Below are 19,344 nucleotides of genomic sequence, written 5' to 3' on the forward strand. Positions count from 1 at the left end.
GATAGGAATCAAGAAAAACTTCCATTACATGTAAAAAGAAGTCTTTTGCAAGCCAGCAAAATCTGCCCATCACACCTGTCATTTTTCACAGGAGGATGTCAACATAAAATGTAGGTAGAGAAGTGTGACACACAGCTTTCCAGGGATTCAGCTGAAATCAAATGAAGAAATGGAAGATGTGATAATTCCCCTGCTCCAAATAGTGAAAACAACTAAGGAATTTGTAGCTCGGACATGGCTTGCCATGAAATATGCTGGCTCCATTGAAATTCCATATAAACTGAAATGGGCCTTTGTTCTTGGGGCTCTGAAAGAGACAGTCACACTTCTGGTCTTCCAATAATGCTCAATGTTGTTTACACAGGAATGTCAGAGTGAGTTGTTTCTACTCCTTACAACATTGCACTGTGTAAAATTAAAATATAGATGAGACAGGTCCCTGCATTGATTATACCCCCAGGATTGTCTGAGATCATATTCAAAATGTTGATGGTTTTTTTCATTTTTAGGAAACCTCAATCTTACTTGTTGGTGGTGAGATGCTGAATTTCACTTAATAACCTGTTCTTGTCCCTTTTGAATATCTAATATGATTTAATATTAATATTAAGATATGTATGCATATTGTTCACATTTCCTACTTCAAGATGGCTGAAAAATTCAAACTTTTGCAAAGATGCAAATACTTGGTTATATTTCCCAAAAGCCTCATGCAGCTATTATTCAAAGAGACATCACCTTAAAGTTTTGGAGAGAAAGCACTGTGGTTAATGCAGTTTGGCAAGCCAGTGTAATATTCACTGCATTAACCTGACGTGGTTTAATGGAATGAGAAGCATGCACTGTGTGTCAAGGAAAATTACCTGGTGACCCTCGCTGTAGGTTGATGCCTGTTCTTAACTGGATAGCTATGAAATAGTGTGGAAAATCTTATATGAACTCCACTCCTCCTGGCTCTGTCCCATAGGAAACTCATTTCCTATCAGCTTGTCTATTAAAAAAAGAAAAAAAAAAGAAAGAAGCTTGCTTTGGTGTTTTCATTTGCTACAGTATTATTTCAAACACACAACAGAACTCTCTGTTGAGCCTCCCTCCTACCTTCCTCCTATCTCCCCCAATGGAAAGATAAACCAATAATGGAAGTGAATACAGAAAAAGTTAAATATAGGGAAATGTAAAAAATACTTATTTTTATTGTGATGAGAAGCTAAGAGACTGTTGTAGTCCCTTTTTGCAGGAAGCAGTCTTGGTCTGCTCTCAGGAAATTCCTTCTTTCCTCAGAAAACAGATTTGCAGAGTGAACTTTTTAGCTGTGTAATATAAGGGAACTAGATTTTACTGACCTCCATGAATAAATAGATTAATTGTGAGTGACAGCTGGAATATTAATTTAATGTTCTTGAAAAACAGTGGATGATGTCAAAAACTTCTGTTGATTTGTTTCAGAGGAGGCATGTCCTCTTCCAAGGACCTCACCCGCGACCAAGGGATCAAATTGGTAAGCAGGGTGCAGGGCCGATCATTTCATTCTTTGGCTCATCTGTTCCGACTGCCAGGAAGATTCCCAGTCAGTGCCAGGCCCAGTAAGTGCACACAGAGATGCAACCACCCAACTTACCACTTAAGAGCTGGTTCTTCCCTTTCTTTGGTGGGGAATGTAGGCAACTGATTGGGGCAGATCTCTGGAGCCTCACATGCTGATCCCGTAAATGCATCCCTTTAGATTTGTGCCAGGAAACTTACTGGTCAGACATCTGCAGCAGGGCTCCAGCAGGACCCTTCTGCTTTGGTACCTCACTTTCTGTGGGAAAGAGGCAGCCAGGTGCAATGTACTGGGAGAATGCACTGTCACTGCTGCCCCACCCACGGCCTCATGCTGGATTCCCAGCCCAAGCCATGGTGAGCTCAGGAGCAGGAGCAGTCCGTGCCAGGGCTGCCATGTGGATGGGTGTGACTAGACCTAGGCTCAAAGCTTCCAAGAGCTGGAAAGAGGTGCACACTGGCATCTCTGACACAGTAAGGGCTAGCACGCCGCTCGTGCACAGCGATGCTATTTTGGCAGCATGTTGGACTCATTAGGTGGCAGTGTCAGTGCCTGAAAAAGGTGGAAAACAGTAAGGAGACAGGTCCTCAGTACCTCCCTTTGATGTCTCCGATAACATGAAAGGCAGCCTATGCCACTGTTCTGGTACAGTAACATTAAAAAAATCAAAAAAGAAATGGAAATCATTGACCATAGAGGAGATCCCTGCAATTTGTCTGTGCTCCTGATCCACAAAGCTACTTTTCTGGTTTCTCCCATTAGCCCAGCTGCAATATGTGCAGATGCAGATTATGTATAAGGCCAAAATATTAACGTTCACAGCATTAATGCATTGGAGCCTTTAAAATGAAGAGCACTAACAGAAAAATCTTTTCAATCCTTTAATATAAAATCCCATCATTCTGAACTGACAAAAATAAATGCAGTGAACTTTCAGTGATATTGCACCATATAAAAAGGTTATTAAAAATGTATTTGAAGGACTAGCTTTGTCAATACTAATGCACTGAAGAAAGGGAGGGCTTCCCACTTCAGGCACTGATGTACAGACTTAGCGAGGGAGTGATTACTGCAATAAGAGATTCTGGTAGCTTTAAGTTAGACAGCATTTTTAGACTTCATATGCAAAGAATTGCCTTCTGTTATAAAAAGATGAGCTACTTAGTAATACTGAGGTGAAATAAGAATATGTGTTTAAAGAAATTCTGCCAAGTAGATATTGGTTTGGCTCTGAAAATGTATTTGAAAGATGGGGTGGGAGAGATAAAACATAGCAGTGTAGAAGAATAGAAGAGTACTGGTAGGAATGTAAATTATTTATTGGTTTATTTCTTGATTCTTATTTCCACAGTAATCAGGAGGGTTTTTAGAGATGATCTGTAGATTACCTAAAGTGATATGAACATAGCAACAAAGTGCCAGTGCATGAAAGTTTTAAAGCACAATTGCCTCCACTTTGAGAACTCTTTTATTTTGAATTCAGAGACCTCTGACCTTGCCACTCATTTTGGACTAAATAACTATTTAATCAAGATTCAATATTACTACAATGGGGTTTTGGTGCCTGTCTTCCAAGACCAAATGAAAACCAGTCAATCTTGTTTCATTGATGTAAATGAGCCTAGAACAAAACAGTAACAGAGAGAAAAAGCCAGTATTTCAAACCTTTACATTCAGTCATTTAAGATGATTATAAGAGGAGCAAGAATTTATTTTAAATTATAATTGTGGGCTTTTTTTGTTAATGCTCCCTTGGAAGAATACATAAAACACTCTACTCCTCCCATTGGTACCTGCTGCCACTTCCAGTTTTGCTCTCCTCAAGTATCAAAACTGGAGCATTTCTTTTGGTGTTCGAGGGAAGATGAGCATCTTTGACTGCATGGGTCAGTCCCTGATGAAGTGAGAAGTGCCAGCTGCCTCAGCCGTGCTGACAGCTCTCACACAGGTTTTGTACAATCCTGTCTTTCTGAGCCTCAGCTCCTAAGGGAGCTGTGTTCTGTATTGCTTTCTTTTCAGGGCACAGTAGTCTCCTTTTCCCAGGTTAATTGAATGAATGGAATGCCCATTAGTTCTTGAGGCCTGTGTGCCTTAAGGACGCAAGGGTTTTAAATCATATACCCGGTACAATTGTTCTTGTTCAAAGAGGGTCCCTTTGAACTACACCTGGAATGTCTGGCAGCTCCTGTCCTAGTGGTGAAAGGTCCATCCCCATCAGGACTTAAAAAACCTTTCTGAAATCTTTTCTGGCTGTTCTGCCTTAGCAGTGATGTGAGGTAGCAGAAGAACACGACAGGTGTTTAAGAGAATAGTATGGTAACATATAACAAGTTTTCATAAATTATATTTTTGGTTTGGATTTGGGCTTTTTGAGTTTTTGGGGCTTTTAAAAAATAATGTTTTAATATGTTCTGGACTTCTGTGCATTGATGCACTTCCATGATAATCTCCAGCAGGGATTTCATTGACTTTTCCAAGTTCATAGATAGGCATGTGGTAATTCAGGCTGAGAACGTGGCATGGGGGAAAAGAATTGCACAGTCTTTTGCAAGGCAATGGCATTTTTCTGTTTTCCAGGGTGTGATAACTAATCTTGACAATATTATCGTGATAGCAAATAATCTGTAGATCTGTAGTTTGCTACAATGCAGTGCTCTTAATCTTCCACTGCATTACACACGTGCAAATAGAACACACACACACCATCTAGAAAAGCTTGAAAGCTGCCACTGGCAGTCATCACAGTTTTGAAGACTGAAAAGTCTGAACCTGGCTTAGTATCAAGCATATCTCAGAGGAGACATGTCCTTAAATAAAACAGCAAATAATGTATGATTAATACATACATCTGTAATTTTAACATGAATATCTTTGTCATGATGACTAGAAATACAACTTACACTTTGTTATTTCCAGAATACAGAATTGAGATGAAGTGCTTCGTAGATTCAAACACTTAATCTTCACTGAATATTTTCATAAAACTTCAAATATACATACATGTAATTAGTATCATTCAATGGAGAAAATGGACCTGACCCCTGTTGTTCTGTTGACTGTATCTACTATCCAGCTGCTGCATGGAGCTTTGTTTTATGAGTCAGCAATAATTTTTCAGTGTTTATTTCAAATTTCACTGACATAATTTATTAAAAACTATCAGGGGGTTAATGTGAGAAGATACTTTGAAGGAAAAAATCTTTGGGCAGAAATCATATATGCCCAGGATACTGCAGACCCTGATGCTGCTGTGGACTTTGAGATTTATTTCCATAGTGCAACATTCTTTGTTTCAAGATTTTGTTAAGCCAAGCCAGGTTTATGAGCTCCCCCACTGCATCCCTTTCCCATCCGCTGATCCAAGTCTGAATTCTATATAAAGAGATGTCAGTACAGAATGAAGACAGGGCCCTGAATATAGCTTTCTGAAAGGCATATGGCTGCAATAATTTTATCCGCCATGAAGTTTTACAAAAGTGTTCAGGCCATTCATAAGTGATCGTAGACCTCTCGCTAATGTGTGCTGTTAGCAGTGATGACGCTCAGCACTAGCACTGGACACCAGCAGTACACTTAGATGGGTCCAAGAGCACGGCTGCCTTCCACCTTTTAGCTGTCAGCTGAAGCTTCTGAGCTCTATAACCTGTGGTAAAGTTGATCTGCAGGCACCAGGTGAGAGAATTACCTAGAAATCCTCTCTAGGGTCCATGCTCAGCGCTGCAAGGCGTCACTCAACAAGTGATGCTCAGAGGCCCCGGGCAGCACCTCTGCCGCCCAGCAGCCTTGCTCAAATTTCCTAATACCCAACCTCTGCAGAAAAAAAACCCACCCTCTGTTACGACAGGGTTTTTTCACTCCTAGCCGGTACAGATCAGGCTGTATGCCAGACATTCGCCCACCCACCCCATATTTCTCCTCCGCTGCCTTTGCTGGCTTGGCCGGACGTGCTCATTCCAGCAGCTTTATTTCCTGCTATTGCAGCGGGCCCAGGGACCCTCCCGCGGCCCGGGCTCTCCCAGGCAACCGCGGCAGCCGCCCGGCAGCACCGGGAGCGGCACCACGGCACCCTGCGGGCGAGAAGCGGGGCAGGGCGGCGGGCGGGCTGCCGCGGGGAGGGCGGACAAACAGGGCGGCGGGCTGGCTCCCGGCGAGTTCCGGCAGTTTCTCGGCGGGCCAGGAGCAGCTCCCGGCGGGCCGCGGGCTCCCCCCGGCGGCGGCGGCCAGGCCGCTGTGCAGGGCGGGCGCCTCAGGGGCCAGCGGAGGGCGGGGCCGGCGGCGCGGGGCCCGGGGCGCCCGGCAGGGGGCGGTGGGGAGGGCCGGGACCGGCCTTAGACACGGCCGGGACAACTCCAGAGTGGTGGCTCCATAGCTCAGTGGTTAGAGCACTGGTCTTGTAAACCAGGGGTCGCGAGTTCGATCCTCGCTGGGGCCTAGTTTTGTTTTTTGGTTTTTTTCCCCCCCAACCAGAGTGGCGCAGCTTTTGACTGCACCCGCGACCAAGGAGCCCGATTTGGGGTGTTTCCGTGGTGGCGGACTAGAGCATGCGTGCAGGCTCCGGGGGCTTCCTGTTAAAGGAAACGCTTTGGAAACAAATGCGTTCTGTAAAGCCTGAATGTTAACGTTACCATGGGTCGCCAAATTAACTCATGGTTGTGCTTCGTGCGGCAGGGGAGTGGGGGGGAACAATAACCTCTTTGGGAAGCAGCGTGGGAACGGCTGAGTAAATATTTGCACAGCTCATGTCACAATTTCCCTGATGGCAGCTTTGGCAAAATGCTGTTAGGGGTTGAAAAGGAACAAATTGCGCCTGGATGGAGAATAAGCTGGACGGGATTATCTGAATATTCACAGCTTTTCAGGCAAGCCAGGCTGTTGGATTTATTTCTGTGCTGGAGGCTGGACAGCAGAGGTGTAATGATTCTTTGCCCCTTTCAGGTTATAGAAAGAACTAGAAAGCCCCACACAAATCGCCTTGAGCACAGCACCTCAAAGATACGCATGTGGGTTTTTTTCAGATACCTTGTCAGCAGGGTGCTTGGTTTCCAGCACCGCAAGCACGGCAGCGATCGTTCTCGCCATCAAAGAGGGTAATTAATACACGCGCTCCGGTGAGCGGGAAGGCGCACGTCCGCAGCACCCGCGGGGCCCAGCCGGTGCGGGGCCCAGCCGGTGAAGGCCCAGCCGGTGAGGGGCCCAGCCGGTGAGGGGCCCAGCCGGTGCGGGGCTCAGCCGGTGAGGGGCCCAGCCGGTGAGGGGCCCAGCCGGTGCGGGGCCCAGCCGGTGAGGGGCCCAGCCGGTGAGGGGCTCAGCCGGTGAGGGGCTCAGCCGGTGCGGGGCCCAGCCGGTGCGGGGCCCAGCCGGTGAGGGGCTCAGCCGGTGCGGAGCTCAGCCGGTGAGGGGCTCAGCCGGTGCGGGGCCCAGCCGGTGAGGGGCTCAGCCGGTGAGGGGCTCAGCCGGTGCGGAGCCCAGCCGGTGAGGGGCCCAGCCGGTGCGGAGCCCAGCCGGTGAGGGGCTCAGCCGGTGCGGGGCCCAGCCGGTGCGGAGCCCAGCCGGTGCGGGGCCCAGCCGGTGCGGAGCCCAGCCGGTGAGGGGCTCAGCCGGTGAGGGGCTCAGCCGGTGCGGAGCCCAGCCGGTGAGGGGCCCAGCCGGTGCGGAGCCCAGCCGGTGCGGGGCTCAGCCGGTGAGGGGCTCAGCCGGTGCGGAGCCCAGCCGGTGCGGAGCCCAGCCGGTGCGGGGCTCAGCCGGTGCGGGGCCCAGCCGGTGCGGGCCCAGCCGGTGCGGGGCCCAGCCGGTGAGGGGCCCAGCCGGTGCGGAGCGCAGCCGGAGCGGAGCCCAGCCGGTGAGGGCCCAGCCGGTGCGGGCCCAGCCGGTGCGGGGCCCAGCCGGTGAGGGGCCCAGCCGGTGAGGGGCCCAGCCGGTGCGGAGCGCAGCCGGAGCGGAGCCCAGCCGGTGAGGGTCCAGCCGGTGAGGGGCCCAGCCGGTGAGGGGCCCAGCCGGTGAGGGCCCAGCCGGTGCGGAGCCCAGCCGGTGCGGGGCCCAGCCGGTGCGGGGCCCAGCCGGTGAGGGGCCCAGCCGGTGCGGGCCCAGCCGGTGCGGGGCCCAGCCGGTGAGGGGCCCAGCCGGTGCGGAGCCCAGCCGGTGCGGGGCCCAGCCGGTGCGGGGCCCAGCCGGTGCGGGGCCACTGAGCGCAGGCAGCTGCCGCAGGCGTCGCGAAGGCGCGTAGGCTGCCTCGTAGCACTGCAGCCCGTGTAATACCCTCACAGCTCCTATCACAGCTTCTCTCCAGCCTCCTTCCTCTGCTGAGCGGAGATCAAAGCTGTGAGGATAGCATGCATACGGCAGGATAAGTTGCCATTGCCGTGGTGAGAGGAGCAAGGGGCTGGCAGGCTATTTCTCCCTTATGACTAAAGTTGTGCTATGCCACGAGGCACACATCTGAATCTGCAGTGCTTTGGGGTACTTACACGTAAGAGTTTGCATGGAATGACTCCTTGTTTGCTACACTGCCTCCCTACCCCATCTGGGAAAACACTGCTTGATCCCAATCTGAGTTTTACCACCTGACTACCATCCTACACAATTCCTTGGTTCAGCAGTCTTCCCAGAGTCCTTGTGACAGATTCATGGAGGTGGTGCTAAAACCCATTCCTTGGGAGGGTCTGTTCTCTCCGAGGGGTCTGGTCGGGGCTGGGTACAGTGTTTCTGCGATATCTGCGTTAGGGCACTAGCAGATCCCTGGGACGATAAAGATGGCCTGCAGAAGTCACACGTGTACCTCAGGAGGCTGCGTGGACTGCTTCGTCTCTTGCAGGATCCTCCAGGACGAACATGCAGGAGCTCCTCAAGCGCTGGTCCCGGCACAGCCCAGGGCGCCAGTGTCCGGCTGCAGGGCTTCAGCCGCGGGCGGGAAGACCGTGCACCAAGGCTTGGCTGCAGAGCTCCCCACGTCGGCGAAGCACCACACGAACAGGGCTCAGCTATTCCCGTTCGCTGGAGCTACACGTGTGAGCTGCCACGGGTGCTTTCCGGAATGCTCGGTGTGCCCTGCGAGGTGGGGCTGAGCCCCGTATCAGCACTCGAGCGGCGCTCCCCCCGCCAGGCTGCCCCGCGGAGCCCCGGGCGCTGCCGGGCCCCGCGTTACATAAGCGGCGGAGCGCGGCCGATGCCGCCGGAGGCCTCCAGGGGGAGAGCCAGCTCCTAGGAACGGGAGGGCGGGAGGAAGGGAGGGGTGGAAGGGAGGTGGCTCCTCCGAGCGGGCGGAGCGCCCCGGGCCGGAGCGTGGCGCCGGGCACGGCTGCGGCGGGGGCGCGCTGCCCGCGGCCCGCAGCGCCGGGCGAGCGGCAGCGGGGCGAGCCCTGGGGCGATGCCGCAGCCTGGCGCGGCCGCCGCCGATGCCCAGTTTTTTGCGGGTGCGATCGAATTTTCATTTCCAAAGATGTTTCGTCACAATTAAACAGGCCTGTTTTAACACAGCGGACTTTAGAGTCCTGGTGGTAGTTCTGCTGCCCTTGCTCAGCGCAGAGCGGGAGCCGCGCTCCTGCCCGCAGCCCCGCGGCGGACCGGGCTGCAGCGCTCCGCTCCAGCCTTCCCCTGGGACCTGGCAGTGCTGCCCATGGCAAGAGCCGGCGGTGCCACCTCTCCTGCCTCCACTGCATCCACGCACAGGCATGAGTGGAAAGCAGGAGATACACCCGGGCCTTCCCCCAAGCTGGTCTTCCCTGCCTTCTCCATCCTCCAATATACCATATACCTATATACCTACCATACACCTATATACCATTCCCTGATCCCACCCAAGGAGTGACCCCAACATTTCCTTCATCCTCCAAATGTGGTGTCATCTGCACTTCACTTCTAGCTATAAAGGAAGCTTTATTAGTATCTGTTGCTACTGAAGGTGAGAAATGTGTCAAAGCTTTGCTCAAAAACAATGAGGTGACCTTCACTAGGTCCAGTGATGCAGTCATTAGTGATGTCTTTAGAAAATATCTGTACAGTTTGTTTCTCCAAGCTGTGGTGAGGAGCCTGGATAGTATTAATTATGTTTCCATTTTGGACTGCTAGCTGAGCCCCTGAGAATTACCACGGTGTCTGGAAAGACAGATACCTTGCCATCGCTGCAAGGCATTCTGAACTCAACGGAGATATTTCTCCTTGTTATGTTTTTTCCAGGAAATTTATACCCATCTGCTCAGTTCAGCAGGAGGTTTTAGACAAGAGACCGTTTGCTTCATTAGTCTACTATTTTTCTTTCCAGATATGTAAAAAAAAAAAAAAAAGATATCTCTAAGCATATTTTACTGCAGTGTAATACACTTTTTGACAATGAGAATAGGAATTCGAAGTCAATGGCTAGTGAAACTGGTTTTGCCAAAATGATATATAATGAAATAGAAACACTTTCAGTATTCCACATGATTTGATATTGTGCAGATGCTGCCAAAAGAACATGAATTTCTAAAGACTCCTAACAATACCCAACTCTCTCATACCCAACTTCAAGAACTTTCTAACCCAAGATTAGTAAATAATGTTTCAATTGAAAGGAACTAAAGAAATTCCCACTAATGTTTCTGTATTATTATTCTGTGTATCTAAAGCACTTTCTGCAAGTGCTTTAGTTTGATATCAGAATTTGGATTTGTGCCAGTGAGGTAAAGCCAAAAATGAAAGTTCAGGGTTTGTTTTTTTTTTTTTTTCCTGACCTAATGTAAATACAACCATGAAGAAAGTCTTCAGTGAGCAGTAAAAAATGTTTATTTCTACTAACCTAAGGTGTTAACAGTAACACTGAAAGGAAAAATGTGTTTGTCTTCTAAAGATAAAATGTTTAGTTTGACATTACTCTTTTACTTTTCTTCTTCTAGTTGCTACAAGAATACAAGCTATCCTGCTCCTGGTCAGGTTCTTCCTTGATGTTCCACATTTTGATGCCTAACCTCCATCTTTACATATTTAACAGCCCTGTTACTTTGTATGGAGTTCCTTTCATATGGTGTCATTAACAAATTTGCAAGAGTTGTTTGAAGATCAGTAGAAAGAAGTCTGCACACCACAATCACCAAGTGCAATATTGATCCAGTGTGGTATATCCTGACCTCCAGACTGAGCTGTTTCCTTGAGCCTTTTCCTCCTTGTCTGCCAAGGAAATTCTCCCTTTTAAAAGGAAGTAACTAAAATAGTGCTGTTCAAGATGACACTCAGGCCAAATGCATCCCCAGATGAAGTGGGAGCTAAATGCAGTAGGACTTTGAATGATGATGCAAGGCCATCTTCACAGGGGAGTAACATTAAATAAATCTGTGCTTGCTGGTATTCTTGGCAAGAGGCTCTGTTTTTGAGCCAGTTAGCTATGGATGGAGAGACAACGAATGAGCCCACCTGGCTTCACATTATTTACTGCAATGAAGAAGGATGCTTAGAAATAATGGGGGACTCTCTGGTAATGAAAAAATGCAGGTGAATTAAACCATTCACCCTTTGCCAGGGCAGTGATTGTTGTGTTTTAAAGAAAAACAGGGTTTTCTGTATTTTCAGGAAATCTTTCCTAACACTTGAAGAATAGAAGAAAAGCAAACAGAAATGTCATGTTGCAACTCCCCAAAATATTTAACTAACTGCACAAGATATGATACTAACCTGGCTTTTACTTTAATATTGGTGTTTGTCTTTAGATTTTGATGGTGCACTTCACTAGAGAGATGCTGTCTTAAGATAAAACATGGCCTTTTTCCTTGCAGCTTATAATCTAATGATGGAAACACCAGGTTCTGACAGTACAGAATATAGGCATGATACAATAGGTTTGAATATAAAGAAATGCATACAGCAGTAGAAGGGATGGTCCTTTAAAAATCCCGTGTGTGTGTGTAATTTATTATGACTTGAGAATGTTTGAAAAAAACCAAGAGAGCTTGAGTTCAGAAAGGATGGAGTACTGTTGATTTAGAATCTATGTATGTTATGTATAGACAAAAAAAAGTCTCTCCTGACCTCACTAAACTTAATGGACTCTTCAGATTATTACAATACTTCTGGCTTTCAGGTGACAAAAATTAGCATGCAAGTAGAATTATTCTCAGGGACAAGTTGAAGTTCAAATAAAATTTAGAACTTCAACTCTAAAGTATCAGGAAAAAAAAACCAGATAATTCAGCTGTCTTGCCTGCTTCTCTTGTACTGGTTCTCTAAATGTATCCAGTTCCAGCTTGCCTTAATATGAACATAAATTAATTCAGAGATTGTAAATGGAGAACCTTTATTGTAAAATAAGGCTGATATCAACTGTGTCAACTTCTGTTCGAAGCAGAGAGTCTGCTCTGCTGACAACAGAGCTGTTAGAACACTGCCTAATGCTCCATGTATCTGACTGCCAATCTGAATGTGTCTGATTACCTCTCAGACAGACCCAGTACACAGGCTTCTCATAAGTAAAGCATATTTGTCCCTTCTGAATATAAACACTGTTGGGGCTGGTCACCAAGTTACAGACTATGTTTGGGCAAGAATGGTGTTGCTTGCAATCTCCTGCTGTGTTTGTGAGACTTGTTAATGACCATGGTGCCTGCACATGTAAACAGGCACAAATCGCAATATGTTTGTTCCCTCCTGACAAGAGGTTATGAACACATCTGCTCATTCCTGCCACAGAAAGAACCTTAATCCATACCAAAAGCAATTTCTAATATAAATTAGTACAGAGCAAAACCACAAGGATGAGTATTTCTCACTGCATGTAGCAGCTGTATAGAAATATGTCTCTACCAATATGCTAATATGTTGTTTGATTGAAAAAACACATAATTGAAAACTCATACAATTGAACTATGCAATTATATGACTATAAGTACAACCACATCCTTCTGAAGAGTCCTCAAGGTGAGAAGACTAAGGGGTTTTTTTTAAGTATTTGATTTGCAAATGAACAATAGTATTTGCATCCATCTATCATTCTGGGTGTTATTTGTAGTATAAGTTCTTCATTGCTTTTTGATAATTATTCAGTTAAATGGTAAATGTTTTTAGTGAGTTAAGAAAGAATTTTGCTTTACCTTTAGTAACAAACCCTTCAGCCAGCAGGCTGCTGAGAAGAATTTGAGAAAGCTCTCCCTGCTCCTCTTATGTATTGAACATATAGGAGTTTTTCTATTATTTTTATATTTTCCCTTAAATTTAATGAGTTTCCTGTAGTCTGCAGATCCATTGTCCTGTGAAGCTGATAGAGATGCTGGTATATTTTGGTCCTCTTTCAATGAATAATAGCCCTTATTCAGTGTTAAACTTTACAAATGGCAGTCACAGTGCACATGCAGCAGATCTCCGGGGCAATCAGTTGTGTGTGTGTGCCAGCAGACTGTTCACTTCACCTTGCAAAAAAGGGCTGTTTGAGTCTACTAGATATTTTAACTCCTAGTCTGAATTTATTGGGGGAAAAAAGAGCTTGTTCAGATGTTATAATTAGCCTGCTTAATAACTGCAGGCTCCTTACCAGCAGGACAGCAGGAGCAGAACTGGAAAATGCTGTCATGACTGTTCTAAAATTATTTGGTTTCTCCTTGAAGACATTTCTGTTGAGTGCTGTCTGAGCAGTGTGTCTTTGCTGCTTTCTCTGTGTAGTTAGAGGATAAAGGTGTCTGCTTTTTTTTTTTTTTTTTAATAAGACTTTGCTGTTGCCATCCATGTGATTCTCAGAAATGGTGAAATACCTGAGTGAGCTTTAACTTATTCATGTCAGGTACTAATATTTGGGAAATGCAGCAAACTGGAGTTCAGGAGCTTGACATCTAATTCAGTGTCCAGCACCATGGACTGCTTTTTTTTCAGCTAAGTTGACCCTCTCAACTTTGCTCTAGCTGTAACTTATGGCTGCTTAATGGAAGTTTGAGCTCACTGAATCCAACGTGCAGCCTCTGAGCCTGAGCTGGTCCTTCTGGACTCATGCTTCCCACTTGCTGAAGTGGTTTACTTGTTCCATATTTGAGTCATGGAGAAACCCAAAATGTGGACCTTGTGGATGATGAAGGAGTTAATGTTTGATAGAAGGCTTAAGTTCTGCCCAGTCACAGCAACAGAGATGTAACTGGAGTCAGCTTGGTAGCTGGGACATGCTAGAACACCACTGTTGCTTGTTTAGCTTAAGAATGTTACTTGGCTAATTCAGTGAATCATAGAATCACAGAATGGCTTGGGTTGGAGGGGTCATTAAAGATCATCTAATTCCAACCCTCCTGTCATGGGCAGAGACACCTTTCACTCGACCAGGTTGCTCTCAGCCCCATCAAACCTCGCCTTGAACACTTCCAGGTGTGGGGCATCCACAGCTTCTCTGTGGATCTCTGGACAGTCTTTGTCAGCATCTTGCCGTTCTCACAGGAAAGAATTTCTTCCTAATATTTACTCTAAACAAACCCCCCTTTTAGCTTAACACCAAGGCTTAATGTCTTGTCCTGTAAAAAGTCCCCTTCAGCCTTCTTGTAAGACCATTTATGTACTAAAAGGTACAATAAGGTGAACAACCCCAGGCTGAACAACCCCAACTCTCTCAGCTTGTGAAGCTTTTCAAAGTGTTACCTGACAGATTATTGTCATTACAGTACTAACACAAATAGCCCACATTCCAAGTTCTGAGCAGCAGAGAAGTAATCTCAACATGGGGCCAAGTCTGGACCTGATAGAAACAGTGGAGATAAACTCTTGACATTAGAATCAGGGATTTTTAATGCCTAGTTTTCAACGTGATTGTCATCTCTCTGTCCCATTCTGCATAGCTTGCTTGGCATAACTGTCTGTATGCTCGATTCCCCTCCAGGCACTTGGTGAAAAAGCAGACAGCTGAACACTACAGGTAATGTAATAGTATGTAATATTACAGGTCCATTACAGGTAATGTAATAATGTAACCCTCATAAACTGGGGGTGTTACAGTGCAAAGCCTCATAAAGCATGGACAGGCTGCGTTCCAGCTGTGCTTCAGAGGTGGGGGATGCTTGCTGTGCAGCTGTGAAGAGGAATTAGTAACTGCATTCGAGCACGGTAGCATCAATCATGAAGAATCAATTCTTGCTCCTCCCCTCAGAGCTGCAAAGTGCCAGGGGCCAGCTGCCCTCAGAGAGAGTTGATAAACACATCTGAGGAAATGTCAGACTGGTTCAGGCAAACCTAATACTCCTAAACCACTACTGACAGAAGCCTGTATCTCATCCAGCCCTCAGTGGTGCTGCTGTAACAGCTAAAAACCTCTGATCCAGCATGTCTTTTATCCATTCTTCCATCCTGCCCTGGGCTTTCCACACATCCTTGCTCTCTTGGCTTCATGCTGCTTTGACCCTTCATTTGCATTTACCTCTTACTGTTCTAATCTGCTATTTAAAAGCCAGTCTTTAATTTGTACCTCTTGTTTGCTTTATCCCACCACAAAAGCCATTAGATATGCTTTTTCAACACTCTAACAGGCAAGTATGATTTATTTTAAGGGCCCCCCAAAAGTAGATAGAATTTCCTGTGATGATTTTTCAGTTTCCTTTTTTCTTCAAGACATTTATATTCCACTATTTCAGCATTTTCAATGCCATTTAATATTTGGTTCAGCTTTTGTGCTTCCTCAGGGTTTCAATTTCCTTTGGCTAAGAAAGAGAAACTAGGTGAAGATGGAATGCAGCTGGACAATTAGCCACTAAAAATAGTTTGCTAAAGGTCTGGGCAATACAGAGACAACTGTAAATATCAGATTTGCAGGTGATGTGGATTCAGGCTGAGTGGTGTGCTTAATTCTCAGTGCTCTGCTAAACGATTCACTAAGGCTGCGATTTAATAAAAATTCCTAAACCAGAAATAGTCTCCTGCTTTCTGTAATCCCCAAACTTTCAGTTGCCCACCACGGCCTACAGAATTTAAATTCGAAATAAAATTGTAAAACAAGATTATTTTCTCAATTGTTTTGTCTCATAACAATGATGTAATATTTTCTTAAGTCAAAATGATGTCAGCATCAGTTATGTAATGGTAGTTGAATTAGAGTGTAGTAAAATTAAAGACCAGTGGAACTTAGTAACTTGGATTAGAGATCTGTTTTGTTCGGCTGTGCCTCTTAGCTAATTTCATTCAAATGAAGGCCATGGCAATTCACTTACACTTTCTGCTCTGTGGCAGCATGCTCAGGCAGCATTTTACTCACACAGGACATCATCCTGAGGAAAGGCTGCCTAGATGCTAGGTAAGGGCTTCAGCATTTAGCTCACAGTGGTGGCAAGTCCATTAGTGCATATGTAAATATTGTATGGATAGAACTGCACAAATGTCAGTGAAGTGCAAGGCTAAGAGCAGGAACAAGGCTAAGAGCAGGAAGTACACTGCAATTCTACCGTAGTTCTACACAAGCTTAATCTTTAAGGGTAAGTTAAAAGTTACTGCTTTTAACTTGTGACATCAGAGTGGAAAGTGACAAATTTTGGTTCTACACAGAGTGCTCATCTTTGGTTATCACATGCCCTGAATTTCGGAGATGTGGTTTTGTCAAAGCTGCAGATGATTTCTAAAATTGTTGGATTCCTAAAGATCTCAGATAAAAATAATTTAATTAGTGAAACTGTTGCTTTGTTTTTTTTTTTTTTTTAAAGCAAGGTTATTTTATGTTTCTTAATTAATTCATTACATTGTCATGCACAATCATTCCTACTTCACTTAATATTGTATCTCAACTTCCTCTAATGTTTAGGTATGCCCAAAAAAACCCCACCAAAATATCCCTTAGAACATTTATTTGCCTACATTTTCTGATTCTAGAATGTGAAATCATGTTTTCTAATACTAGCCAAGAGATTTTGTCCTGAAAGAAGCATGAAGTTTCTGATATATCAGAGTTAGCACCAAAGAATTTTGTGATAGGAAAGAGTGATAGCAAGAAAAGAGGGAAAACAAAACCTTGCAGTGTGTTTGCTCAAACCAGGATTTTTTTTTCCTGAGGCTTCCAAAGCCCCATAACAATGCAAGATACCTCCTAATGCAAAGATCAGACCTATTATCTTGATAAGGCTTACCTGTTGAAAAATTACTGAAGGATCTAATTACAGTGATTGCAATCTGCATTCCAGATTATCTATCACAATAAAATTATTATCAGTTAATCTTTAAAAAGTCAGTCAACTAATTAGTTCAGGAGAACTATTCAAAACACTGTCCTTGAGGTTATTAGAATTAAATTCCTAATATACATAGCCTGCATTTCAAACTTAAACTCTAGAGTAGCTAACTCCACACAAATTGGCAAATGCCAGGACCTTGCAGTATTGTAAAGAGTAGGCCAGAGCCTTCTTGCCCTAAAGTTGGTGAAAGAGTTCATTGTAATTTTTGCCAGTCACAGGAGGCAACTGAGGTTGGGTGGACAAAGAGATAGTGCTAGAGAGCAATGACTGATGAATCTATTACATCCAGACATCAGGCACACATTCACACTAATACATTTCTGAGCTGCATGTCTTCCCTAATGAGGTCTCAGCAGTGGTGTCATCAATAGTGAGCTCTCTAGTGCCTCAAGGGCTGCATCTCTCTATCGCCTTGACATTCAGTCAGCACATAGCACAGTGGAAAAAAGCTACCTGTCACCTTTATCAGCTTAGCCTATGGTACAAGCACTCACAAGCTGGTTTTACATTAGCACTTCTGTCATTGCTATCAACAAATGAGGGAGAAGACACCAGAGAAGATTTCCTCAAAATTCTAGAAGTGCACAAAAGCAGAGGCTTATTTTTCCCTTTCCCCTTGACCTTTTGACTGCTTTCTAATATCTTTGTCCTGAGCTAGTGCCTCTTCTGGTGCAGTTCCATTCTATCTAAGAACCACTTTGGCTGGACCATAACCTGGCATAGAAATTGTAGACACCTGACATTATTATTCTTCTCCTCTGAGCCCCACAGAACCAATTATATTTTACATAAAGTTGTTTTGGTAATGTAGGTGATACTGCTTTGATGAGGGATGCAGAAGCAAGTTTGGAACAACACCTTGCTGTTGACTCAAATGTAGTGAATACTGGCTGTAGTTTGGACCCATGATAAAGATTCGTCCTTTCCTTGCTTTTCACTCTCATCAAGCTGAGAGCAGGAATCTAAGCCAAAGATGTCAGAATACTTACGCTCTGTCATGGGAGCTTAGAATCATAGAATATGCTGAGTTGGAAGAGACCCATCAGGGCCATCAAGTCCTTGCCCTGCACAGGACTCCACAGGAGTCACACTATGTGCCTGAGGGCATTGTCCATATGCTTCTTGAACTCTGTCAGGCTGGTGCTGTGACCCTGAGGATCCTGTTCCAGTGCCCAGCCATGCTCTGAGTGAAACACTTTTTCCTGATACCCAACGTAAACTTCCCCCAACTCAGTTTCATGCTGCTTCCTTGAGTGCTTCACTGGTCACCACCACAGAGATCAGTGTCTGCCCCTCATTTTCCCCTCATGAGGAAGTTCTAGACTGCAGTGGGATCTTCCTTCAGTCTCCTCTTCTCCAGGCTGAACAGACCAAGTGACCTCAACTGCTCTTCACACGGCTTCCCCTCAAGGTCCTCGCCGTCCTCATGGCCCTCATTTGGATGCTCTCTAATAACTTAATGTCTTTCTTATATTGTGGTGTCCAAAATTGCCCACAGGAGTCAAGGAAAGTATCTGCCATGACACTTTTGTCTTGACTCATTAATTACAGTCACACTTCCTTTGTGTTTTTTGCTTTAGGATGAAATCTTGTCCCTTTTTTGGAATGTCCCCTGTAGACAAGTCCTTAGGTGACTCCTGCTAATAACCTAATTTCTGTCACTCCACAAAAGCCCCAAGCAGAACCTGTAGGTCAGTTTCTACTTGAAGTTAGAACCGATAAGGTAAGTTATAATTTAAAACCCTCCTGAGGGAGAGATGACTCTTGCATAGTCTAGTAGCTGTCCCTGACCTTGCTTATTGAAAGAAAATGACCCATATGAAAGCTGATAGAAGAGGAAGCATTTTAGTCACAGAATATTTATTATTAAAGATGTAGTTTTACTTCATGGTAAGACTAGAACTTACAATTTGATCTCTTATTTTTAAAGAGGAGAAAAGAAACAGTCTTAACTGCTTTTATTATTAAAATACTATTATTGTATATTAATAAAAAAGCTTAGAAAAGTCTAAGAAAAATACATAAAAATATAGTGAACTATATCCAGATGTAATACAGGGCTTAGGCACATGTGAGCCAATCCAATGTGATCCAATTAACTATGGCAGCCTGTCAGCTGAAGTTACTATAGGGGACTGCATGTATGCCTCAATTGCTCAGATAATTGCTCAGTTCATGTATGTCAGTTGATAAAGATCACTAACCTAGGAATATAATAAGTAACTTACTGATATTCTGTGTAAACAAATGTACATCTCTTTTTAAACAAATATATGTGTGCAAAATAATGCATGCTGTATATTGAAAAAATCTCTTCATTCTTCCCAAGCTATTTTATTGTAATTTCATATATATCAAAATTTTGGACTTGTAGTTAATGACCTGAAAGTATCAACTCACTGTGGATTTGTATAAATATATTATTGTACAATCTGTGAATTGTTGAATATTTTGATAGAATTGCAGCTATTTCAAATTCTAAACTGCAAAGACCAGCTGGGTGAACTTACATCAGCATGTGCCTCTGCCATCTGGGACTAAGTGTTACCAGACATTCATCACAGGGCTGGTACAACCAGATTGAATTTGTTTGCTGTACCTCAAGGACATGAGGCAGGTATTTGTGTCCTTCTTTTCTATTGATATGTCAAAAAAGATGCT

The 19,344-nt window shown here is 45.0% G+C and overlaps 1 non-coding gene across 1 annotated transcript; it reads left to right on the forward strand.

Annotated features, from left to right (window-relative positions):
* Positions 1-5,902: 5,902 nt before the first annotated feature.
* Positions 5,903-5,975, forward strand: TRNAT-UGU (transfer RNA threonine (anticodon UGU)). Its single transcript has one exon. It is a non-coding gene; the product is annotated as a tRNA-Thr (tRNA).
* Positions 5,976-19,344: the final 13,369 nt, after the last annotated feature.

The sequence above is a fragment of the Anomalospiza imberbis genome, chromosome 6 (genome assembly GCF_031753505.1).
Source record: "Anomalospiza imberbis isolate Cuckoo-Finch-1a 21T00152 chromosome 6, ASM3175350v1, whole genome shotgun sequence".
In the NCBI taxonomy this organism is placed as follows: domain Eukaryota; kingdom Metazoa; phylum Chordata; class Aves; order Passeriformes; family Viduidae; genus Anomalospiza; species Anomalospiza imberbis.